This window comes from Cottoperca gobio, chromosome 6, assembly GCF_900634415.1.
Source record: "Cottoperca gobio chromosome 6, fCotGob3.1, whole genome shotgun sequence".
In the NCBI taxonomy this organism is placed as follows: Eukaryota; Metazoa; Chordata; class Actinopteri; order Perciformes; family Bovichtidae; genus Cottoperca; species Cottoperca gobio.
In genome coordinates this window covers 14,548,635-14,559,376 of record NC_041360.1, presented here as the reverse complement: position 1 = coordinate 14,559,376, position 10,742 = coordinate 14,548,635, and the positions used below count along the sequence as shown (strand labels likewise).

Here is a 10,742-nt window from a genome sequence, read left to right as displayed (position 1 = left end):
ATCTTAAGTAACACAAGTTTAGGGTCAAGATTGAGAAGTAGATATTCATGAATCCACAGGAATAACAGAGATTTTACCAGTTGAGTAAGTATTTTCCTCTCCATGCTAAATCACTGGCTATGATGTTATATGCCAGACACATTTTGTGACACAGCCAGAACATGGGGACAGTGTTTGTGCATGTGAGATGGCAGAGGTGGGCAGAACAGCTTGTGTCTGTAATCAGGGCCTGCGTGTGAGCACACAAATCCTGTATACATCAAAGGCGGTTTCTGTTAATGCCTGTAGTAGGGGGTCGAGGTACTTACAGACTGGCAGTGTTGTCAAAGTGTCCGTTAGCTTAACACATCTGCTCCTACTTCCTCTGTGCCCCAAGGGAGAGGGGAAGTGACATAGGGAGTTCAAAAGGAATCTGCAACCTCAAATTGGAGCCCTGTAGCCCTTTAAATTCTGCTTTATCACAGGTAGTTCTGCAAATCAATGTCCCTTCTTGTTAAAAATGTATACTGTTTCACAATTGTTTAAAAGCACCTAATGAGCACTATACAGGAGATAGCCACGGAAACAAATTCCAATGTCTGCCAGATAAAGACCTGCACTTAATACATAGTTGTGCCTCAAAATCTGTCCTTCTACAGATGTCTTGCTATGTGTGGGTTTCTGAACGATACATACTGTAACAAACAGCCACTTCAAACCATAAGAGTAGATTGTACGTGTTGATATCTGCAACATTGTACAACACAACATGTACTATGGAGCAACTCTCCAAGGATACCAGTGTGTGGATAACGGTACACAGTTTTTGGGACAACACTTCCTGCTGTTCCAGGAATCCCATTAAAACGGTTCGTTTATTGGTTTTGGAAACACACCGTTACAGCACCGACAACAGACACCCACCCACCCACACACACACACAATGAGCCTCCAAGACGTCTAAGATAAAGGGCACAGCCTTTGGAGAATTCAAAATGTCCAAGCATTCAGGGGTGAACTGAGAGGAAAGTGGTGAAAACAATGGAAATGAAAGGAGAACAACTGGGTCAGAGGAGAGTCTAGGGTAGGAGAAGAGGGAGTTGCCAAGTTGAAGGCAGCTTTCCTCTGTCTACTTCCATCTCTGCTTGTCATCCTTATGACTGTGATCTCATTTACTGTAAAATGTCACAAAATGTCAATTTATTTTAAAAATCAGCCAGCTACAAGAAATACTCGATCAATCATGCAAGAAAAAGAAAGCTAAAAAACAACAACATCGCACATAGAGTTCATTCAATGTCGAGGCTGAAACTTTTTAGAAAAAAAAAAAGGTTTAAAAAAGGGGAAGTAATTGAATGAATATGTTTGATCAACATGTTTGCGGTAGTGACTGGGTGTGTGAAAGTGTACTCGCATTGGCAGGTTGCACAAGAACTGATAGAAGGATACGAGACGGATAAGAGTGCTTGCAGTGTGCCAAGTGATTGCATCACCTCGGCCGGCTCTGCTATATGAGAAAGCACAAAGACGTGCATTCATAATATAGACTCATTTCCCCCTCAACTGTCATCTTCTCTAAGTTGCCATGGAGACCTGCCATCACCCTCAATGCATTTAGTGACACAGCATTCAGGAACAGGAAGGAGCTGCTGCCAGCTAATGCTGACGTCTAAAGCTTTCCAACGGGCATCACTGAAGAGACTTTCAACAACAGACATACACTCTTTAAAAAACAGCCATAAAGCTGCTATAATCAATATTTTTCATATCAACAAGGGTTTAACGGTTAGCGTTTAAATGACCATGTGTAAGGTGAGAGGTGTTGCTCGTAGTGATGAACCCACAGAGAGTCATCACCCGACCCTGTAGTTAAACACAGCTTGATGGAGCTTTTTAGCTTCTTTCAGCTAACTGTTTTTGTTTTCAAGGCCACAACTTTAGTGTTTTGGTTCCTCTCATAGCAATAGTTTGGCAGCAGGCAGCTATTTTCAGCGAGAAAAGCTCAGATAAACCTACTGTATGCTACCTGCTCGGCACAGTAGACAAGAAAAGCTGATAAACATAGTGGAGCATCTAGCAGTTAAAGAGCCGGATATCTATGCATGAAACGCATTCTTCCTCTTCTGACCAAACAGTGAAGAGCACAGATGGGCTGAAAGACTAATGATGGGGGATTGGTTTGGAGAACCTAAATTGGCCATTATGAGCACTTCTCTTTTGCTTCACTGCTTTTGCTTCACTGCTAGGAACAATAATACTGTGACTACTACAGGAAAGATGAACAAATTACAACAAGTGGATTGTTACCGACATGGAAGAGAAGAAAGAGGTCGATAACTATCTTTGGATCAGTGCCAAGATGGACAGACTGGGTAAATAAAACTGAGAAATGACATGGTGTAGCTCTCATAAGTCAACAGTGGCCTTCTTGCTCCTGCTGCAGCCTTGAAAGACAGTGAAAATTAAGGCGAGGAGAGCAGCTGGTGGCCTGCTTCTCCATCTGACCCCCTTGTCCTCCTCCAGGATACAGGCAAAAGCCATACAGAGCTCTGCGCAGAGTGGGGTGGGGCCGTAACTATCATTGGTTGTGAACACATGGCTGACCACACCCACTACATGAGGGAGCCAGGATTTGTCTTCCACAGTATCCTGCATAAAGGTTTCACAGGGGTCAGGCGTATGAAAAACAATTGATCAGCATTTTAGCATCCGGTTTATCATTGACACCAACATCTAACATGAAAAAGTAACTTGATGACAATTAATTTTTTAACTCATAGGTGTTTTTTATTGAATAATAGGAAGCTTATAAAGCAATTACACAACAATTAATACTTAATACTTACTTATTTATGTAACCCACGATTTTGGCCTTTGTGTATTTTCTTTATACTAGCTGCCGTTTTGGAGAGCTGACACACCATATATGCATACATATGTGAAGGCAAAAAAAGATCAGGGGGCTTTCAATCAGACTAATTTCATGAAGCACTGAAGACAAATATGTAACATTTTCTTGATTTAGCGTGCACTCTGTTGTTCCTATATCCCCTTCTTGTCCCACATAGTTCTTGTTCACTCACTCTGTATCTTTTTTTGGCGAGATCCTGTCTCACTCACAGATGGGAGGTCCACCCCTCAGGGGAAATTGCGTCATCAATACCCCTAGACTAGAGCAACCCCCACACCCTGTTATTTCTCTCTTACACACATGCACACACCCTTTCCCCCCCCCCCTCCCTGCGCGTTACAAGCCGGACAGATCTGAGTGTACGTCTCCGAACCTTTCTGTCAATGAAGCGACCATTCAGCCATAAATAGGGAAGGCCCTAATTAAAACACACAGATAGATGAGCTTTTAACTGACAGCTGAGCGGGGATGGGGGAGGGAGAACAGGGGTATGTGTGAGAGAGAAAGTGACAAGATGAAGTGACGGAGAAGCAGAGAGTAGGGGGCCTAGTAGCGACAATGAGCTCATTTCCCGGACAGGCCCCCCTATACGTGGTCATTTACAAGCCTCCCCCGTGACGACACATAAATCACGATGGGCAGCGCACTGAGCGCAGTGACGTACGGACATGTGCACGTTTCCAGAGCACATAATCAAAGAATAGAAACACACGTGTTTCTTTCATTCACACCTACAAAGACATTCACACTCAGTATCAATGGATATATATATATGTGGGATATCATCCCACATATATACATGATTTGTTTTCAGTCTAGTACTGTATGTGTATGTGTAAGCACCATAATGTGAGTTCCCCTCAGGAAAAACTGCGCATGCCAAAGAAAGAAGCAGCCAATAAGATGAGAAGAAACTGAATGAACAAGTCATGAGCTCAACTCTTGCTATTACTATCAACAGTTAGTAAGTTAGTAAACAGCTCAAAGTTAAAATTACTACAAGCCTACAGAAGATGATAGTTTGAGCAGTGAACGGAAATGTAATGGGATCTTTTTTCAAGTATATTTAGACTGCAAATACATCTAACATTCACAGCTTTTGGCTAAAGGGGACTGAATCATGAGAAGATCTGAGGGAGGAACAAATACGGAGAGTAAGAGGGAAATTGTTCCTCAAAAGTATGCTTGGGAGTTTGGGGGTTGAGATCTGTTTTGTATTTCCTGCCTTGGAGTGGGGGTCTGAAGCAGTGGGGAAGAGGCGTCGGGGAATTCTGGGGCCTCATCGTGTACTGACCTCTGCTAGCACCCACCCCGCTCCCAAAATATGATGATGTCACTAGGGAGACGCGGGGTATGGGAATTTACAATCAGGGTTTTAGGGTTCATAAAAACACAGATGCGCACCCATGCAGACACACCCACACAATGAAAGGATAATATAACACATGCATCATGTGAGGGAGGAGTGGACTTTAGCTATGCAGTTCTGTGTGTGTGTGTGTGTTTAAAACCCTGATGAGTACTAGGCAGCTTTTTACATGATGAAAAGTAAACACCCAAACTCATTACCAAGCCTGTCTACCAGGAGTAATATTTACACAAAAATATTAGAATTATTGTGACTCTCCTTCGAACTACATTCCCCTCTCTCTGGCTACGCTATGTTTTCCCAACTTTTTTGTCTTTACATGCAGCTTGAGTAATGTCAATAACACTTCTCTATTCGACCTGGACTGATAAATCCTGCGCGCCGATATTAGCTCATTGCAGATAATAGTGTTGGCGTATATAAAGTATGAATGTCTTTGCTTTTTGGCAATAATTTAGAAACAGTGTTGCCATTTCGGTTTTCTATAAAAACAAATGTAAACAATCCTAAAACATTATTTTTAAAAAAGACTGTCGGCTGATATGTTGTTATTGCATCGCCCAGGCTATATTTTATCACAAATCAGCTTTTCTAACTAATGTCCTCATGAGGTTAATGCAGTGAAATAAACATTTGAATTTTAAACTACCCCATGACACAAAAGGCCTTTATTCTACATCTGACAGGCCGAAATAGAGGAACCTTTAAAACTATACTTCTCATGTCTATCTTTTGAAAAAGCAAGTTCTTGTTCTTCATTTTTTTTTAAAGTGCGGGGGGGGGGGGGGGGAAACAGCACATTCATCACTTTGGCCACAATTTTATGTACAATGTTAATCTGAATCTGAGGTCTGATTGGTATTACAGTGTCGTGACCTAGGCTTAGAAATGCTCGTCTATAGTGGCTGTAGTTCTTCAAATGTGTGTCTGTGTAACTTTCCATCCCTCTTTGTGTCTCTCTCTGAGAGAACCACAGCGGCTGCATTTGATCTTTGACTTTTAACAGTTGATTGCAATTGGAGCAAGTATCCAGAACTGTTAGTCAACATGCCCCAACATGTCTTTTTTAATGTTAAGATGATGTTTCTCAGAGAAGCATTTGAAGCATTAAATTTAAACATGCCTGTGTTGACAGTTATTTCATGCAGTGGCTCATACATCGTCCTGTTGCCACACGTTGTGAGCCCGGGGCTGAGGCAGATTACAGAATGAATGGGGTGGATTGAAAAGGCATAGACACCACTTTGAGTCACGCTGTGGGAATGTGATGAACCTGCAAAGTGATTATTATACACACACACACACACACACACACACACACACACACACACACACACACACACACACACTAAACACACACACGTCTAAATGTCAAGTGCTTACTTACACCACATTCTGAACACATGTTCTGAATAATTGGTGGGGGGTACAGTTTGGGGTCACACCTGTCAGTCAAATACAAAAGGCTGGTCTATACTCCCTCACAGCTGACACCGACACATGGTCCTGTATGTGTATGTATAGGCCTGATGAGAACAGGTGGACTGGGGTAGATGCACAGAAACCAGGCACTTTTGCTACATAGACGTATCCTAATAAGACGAATTACAGACCGAGTGGCTCCTCCTCACTGAGATGTAAACATGTGCCCATATACTCCACATTCCTCACACACATGAATCAGCCTTTTAAATGCAATTCCAATATCGGTCTCCTTAGTTGTGTAAAAGCCATATATAGTTAAAAAGCCACAGCCGTTTCGTCTGGCTCAGCAGTGTGAAGTGCCGTTCAGTCATAAAGGAGGAGTCTTTGTTATGGCTCTGCTGTCTGTTCCAGTTCCAGATTCAAAGCTTTGTGCTTTACTGCTGCTTTTTCCTTACGGAGCAGAGTCACGCCCCTCCTCACCGTCTACTGGCTTAGCCCAACTGGGAGCTCAATTCTCATTGGCTGGGGGGCACACCAGGGAGGATTTGGGAGGTTCTCCTTTGTTTACATGCTGGTAGAGAAAACCCCAATAACAACTGTTACCTTGGGCAACCAGACAATCTACAGTTAGCCGGCCAGCCAGACACACAGGGGTGTAAGCTGATCTCGCACGCACACACATGTTTAATGAGGTAACCAGGTGTCCAAAAGCAGTCTTTGTTCTCTCTGATGCTGTGATTTATGCTTGACATAACTCAAAACACACAGTATGTACATGCATATCTTGAGTTGGGATAATAGGCAATTATGTGGTTTCATTGTCTCCTGAAACTTTCTAAAGCTTGAACGGATATACATTCTGAGAGCCTTGTTCTTCCGTGGACGTATGTTCCTGTTTGTGTTTGTAATAAGACAGGATCCTATATCTTGATACTGACTTACAAAGAGCTTAATCCAATTCATGCAGCTCAGACTCCAAAACTCTCTATACTTCAACCTAACAAGCTGCAAGGAGGAAGGCATTTAGATTCCGTGTGCGTGCATTTGTGTTTGTGTCATCCATTCTCCAAGACTACGCAAAGTGGTCAGCACAGTAATGGGGCTTTATTGTGATTGAAGCTCCACCATAACAGCAGGAAAATCAATGAGATTCTTTGAGAAGCTGAGTCTCTGTAGATGTGTGCCTTTGAGATATATATTAAAATCAACTACAGGTAATGAGCCTGTTCAAATAAAAAGTAAGCCAAGCATGTGCATGTCTTACATGACTTTCATATGAACGGATACCTACAAACTCACACACACACACACACACACACACACACACACACACACACACACACACACACACACACACACACACACACACACACACACACACACACACACACACACACACACTCTCTCAGGAAACTCAATACCTGAATCGTGACATCATAATCCAAAACCATGGAAACAAAACTACAGCACAGCCTAAACAGATCCTTTGTCTGGTTATAGGATTTTGTGATTGCATCACTTGTATTTTCATTGCATCATAATATTTCACTTAGCCTGCATGGAGAGTGGCGGCAAAGGCGTCTGTCAAAAACTGGCAAAACAGATTATAAAACCAGAACCGTTGTCCACAACAGTTTTAAAAAAACAGACAAACAAAAGCACAGATTTTCTGCCCATTTAGAAATTCATTCACTCGATCCTGTCAGTTAGATTAATAAATGCTTACTAACAGCCAGATCAACAAAAAAGGGCCATGCTCATCTCGGGCCGCAGTAATGACTCAAATGTGTTAGTAGAATTGGGTCTTAAGTCAAATGCTTTTTCAGGTCTTTAGGGTTTCCTCTCAGGAAATGTTTAGTTGAGGTTTGCTAACCATGCAGACCCTTTTTTATATATGAAATTGTTTATCAGAAGTGGTGGTAAAACCGAGATGGCACACATCTTTTCCTGTGCACAGTGTAGTTAGTAGATCATGGCCTTAAGACACACTGAACTGTATGACACCTGCTGTGTGAAATAGCACCTAACACTCTTTTTTTTCTGAAACTTAATATTTTATTTCATAACAGTATGAATTATTATATTAGTAATGATGGTCTTTGTTTCAGGTCCATCTCCACTATAAAACACAGAGGGAAACCCCGGGTCTCATCTACATAGTCTTAGTTTGATTAGATTAGAAAGTCATACCTTTGCATTTGTACACTGTTTTAATAAGGCCTGGCTTCCCTTGTATGGCTGTGTTGACAACACTGAACACTGCTGTATATGTTTTGTTAAATTAAGAAAAGAGGGTTCAAAAGAAAACACTATATTCAACATCACAAGTAAAGTATTGAAACAAGCGCAAATTCACGATAGATGCGACAACGTACGCGCATGCATTCAGACACACACATCCTCACAACTATTTGACCTCCCGGCCAAATTTCAGCCTTCGATGGCAAAAACTGTGGCCGCCAAGGGGTGGGGAAATGTTTGTGGAACGACCCGACAGAGCAAGCTATGGAGCTAAAAAGTATTGTTTTGGCACGAGTATCAAAACACAAGTATTGCGCTGACAAATAGGTCAAATTAAAAACAATACCTTGCCTTTAGGTTTACAACTTTAAATCATGGAAAAGGGAACAAAACATTACACAAAGTATGCCTGCAGGCTGGAACTGGACAGTTTGCTGAAACCATGAGCACTTTTAGTACAGAGACCCTCTGAAACCTTACTCTATGTTTACATGGCTCATTACAGGGGAAAAGACTTAAAAACATTTGCTACAGGGCAGTCTTTCACTAGTGAACAAAATGTCTAGTAACAGAGCCCGCACACACACAGAGTAACACTGTGTCTCGTGCTGTGTGGATCTAAAGGATCAGTGCGTTCTGCTGAGTAATGAAGATTGTGTGCCCACAGACAGACCAGCAGGACTGTGGGAGATAATACTGTCAACACACATGTGTTTTCCAGTTAGCCCTCCTAGACACATACACCTATTCATGACCCAAATACCTTGCTTTTCTTGAGGTCAGGTTGAGTCCTCGACATGGACTCAGATTCTTTAATGATACATCTGAGATACGCACCAGAACCACTAATTGACACATGCGATTATAGAATGGAAACTCAGACATTTCATTCACATATTTAAATTCCTTTGAGTGCAATAATAATGGAGCAGAGAGCATTCCAGTTGTTACACCCACCACACATACACACACACACAGTGACAGCATCAGCCCTTACGGGAAACAGAAGACAGCAAGAGGCAGCAATGTAAGAGAAACAGGAGAGAGAGAAGGGAAGGAGGGGGTTCAAAGATCAGAAAACAGATGTAAATCGTTTAGCAAACTCCCCTCTAAATGACTAACACATGTGAGAGCAACTTTCCCCTCCCTGCGCGCACACACACACACTCTTGAAAGCTCTGCACCTAGACAGTATAACATACTCAATCATACCACCTGCTTTTGTCACTTCTCTCACTAGAACACATCTGATGAACCAGGGTTAAACTACTTTACATGTTAAAGCTGCTCAGTTGTATTTGCCAGGCTGATATATTGCCTCCACCCAGCAAACACGCACACTGGCTAGAGTTGGGTTTAGCCCTGTTTGTTTAACGTCTTGTTAAAGTTTGACAGCAAATATGAGGCTTTTAAACAAACTATACAAGGCACTATGAAAAAGAAAGGCCAAAAGTTTGAGACTTGTTGTCACATCAAAAAAATAACACATGCAAACACACACCTCTTCACATGACAGTTGGTCTATGTGCCTGATGACAGCACATGCTGACTGACTGAAGCCATGTGCTTTGACACAGAAGGCATTAGTCATTGCTGTGCTATTACACACACAGTCTTTGTCACACATGATGATTTCAGATACAAGTCATCTATAAAAATATGTTCTCTGGTGATGGTTGTTGTTTGCCTTACAAATGGGCCTCATTTCAAGAGACCACATTATTATCTATAGACTATGGTGACAAATAAGAGCAAAGTCTTGTGTTTTACTGATTGTAAAGACCTCTGAGGCAAACATGTGGTTTTTGGATAGATGACTATTTTTGACTTGGCTTGAAGACAAGAGTGATTCTGCATTTTAGAATAATTGTGTACAGATATTGCCAACTGTAATACCACATGTGAAAAGAAACTACCCATAACATCTTCCCTGAACACCTCAGACACACTAGAAATAAAGAACACCGATTATTTTCTTCTTCTGCTATTCTTCTCACAAAGTACAAAGTACCAACTACCATAAATAGTATTAGTGTGCGGCTCCAAAGTAAACGTAGCATAACTGTATAGTCTGTACATGCTGTACAACAACCTCAACGTGTTTGTTCGTCACTGTCCCGTCGGCTTCATTCAAGCGCCGCAACAAAAGGAGACAATGAAACAAGAGTTTGTGTTTTGCAATCTCATTCTCTCTCTCTCCTCTGACTTTTCTTTTCCTCGTTACTTTTCAGTATTTTTAAACCCCAAACCTGCTGCTTCTGCCGACGGGAGCAGACATACCAGTTAAAACGTGCTGCTTTTGTTAGTGCACTCGTGAAACAACCTCACGAAAAACACACACGAGCTCCAGACACACACGTACACACCTACCTCAAAGTCGACCCCGACACGACTTCTTCAACTGGAGTTGTTAAATATAAAAAAAATGTTAAAGTGGTTCAGGCCACATCAGTGCGTCTCCGGATCACTTCTTAAGGCTTGAGGTGTGTCCGCGAGACTCTGCTTTTGTAAACTGCTCAATAGCTGTAGCACACACACACACACATTCACTCAGTCAGGACCCATAGAAAATGTAAATTTAAGCTGGGTGGGAGGGATGGAGTGACGTCACGCAAGGGCTCCTCCTCCCCTGTCTTCATCTGCTCTCTGAAGTAGATGAGTGGGGACTCCTCGAGCGCAGGGCGGGGCGTGGATGGAAGGGCGCGCGCACCCTCAAACACGCGCACACAAATAAACAATTTTGTTTAGGTATCCATGTCATCCTTACTGAAAAGTGTAAAAGCCTGTGATAAATTCATTTTTCCCCCTGTGAATGCA

At 42.2% G+C, this 10,742-nt stretch overlaps 1 protein-coding gene across 2 annotated transcripts in view; it reads right to left on the bottom strand.

The window, feature by feature from the left end:
- The window catches only part of fam107b (family with sequence similarity 107 member B), a 17,587-nt gene extending 7,101 nt beyond the window's left edge, over positions 1-10,486 (bottom strand). Inside the window, exon 1 of one of the 2 annotated variants that reach the window (XM_029432940.1) lies at positions 10,292-10,486. The gene's annotated coding sequence lies outside the window, so the exon portion shown is untranslated. The remainder of the gene's footprint in view (positions 1-10,291) is intronic. The other variant, XM_029432939.1, reaches the window with a different exon arrangement.
- Between the last annotated feature and the right edge of the window lie 256 nt (positions 10,487-10,742).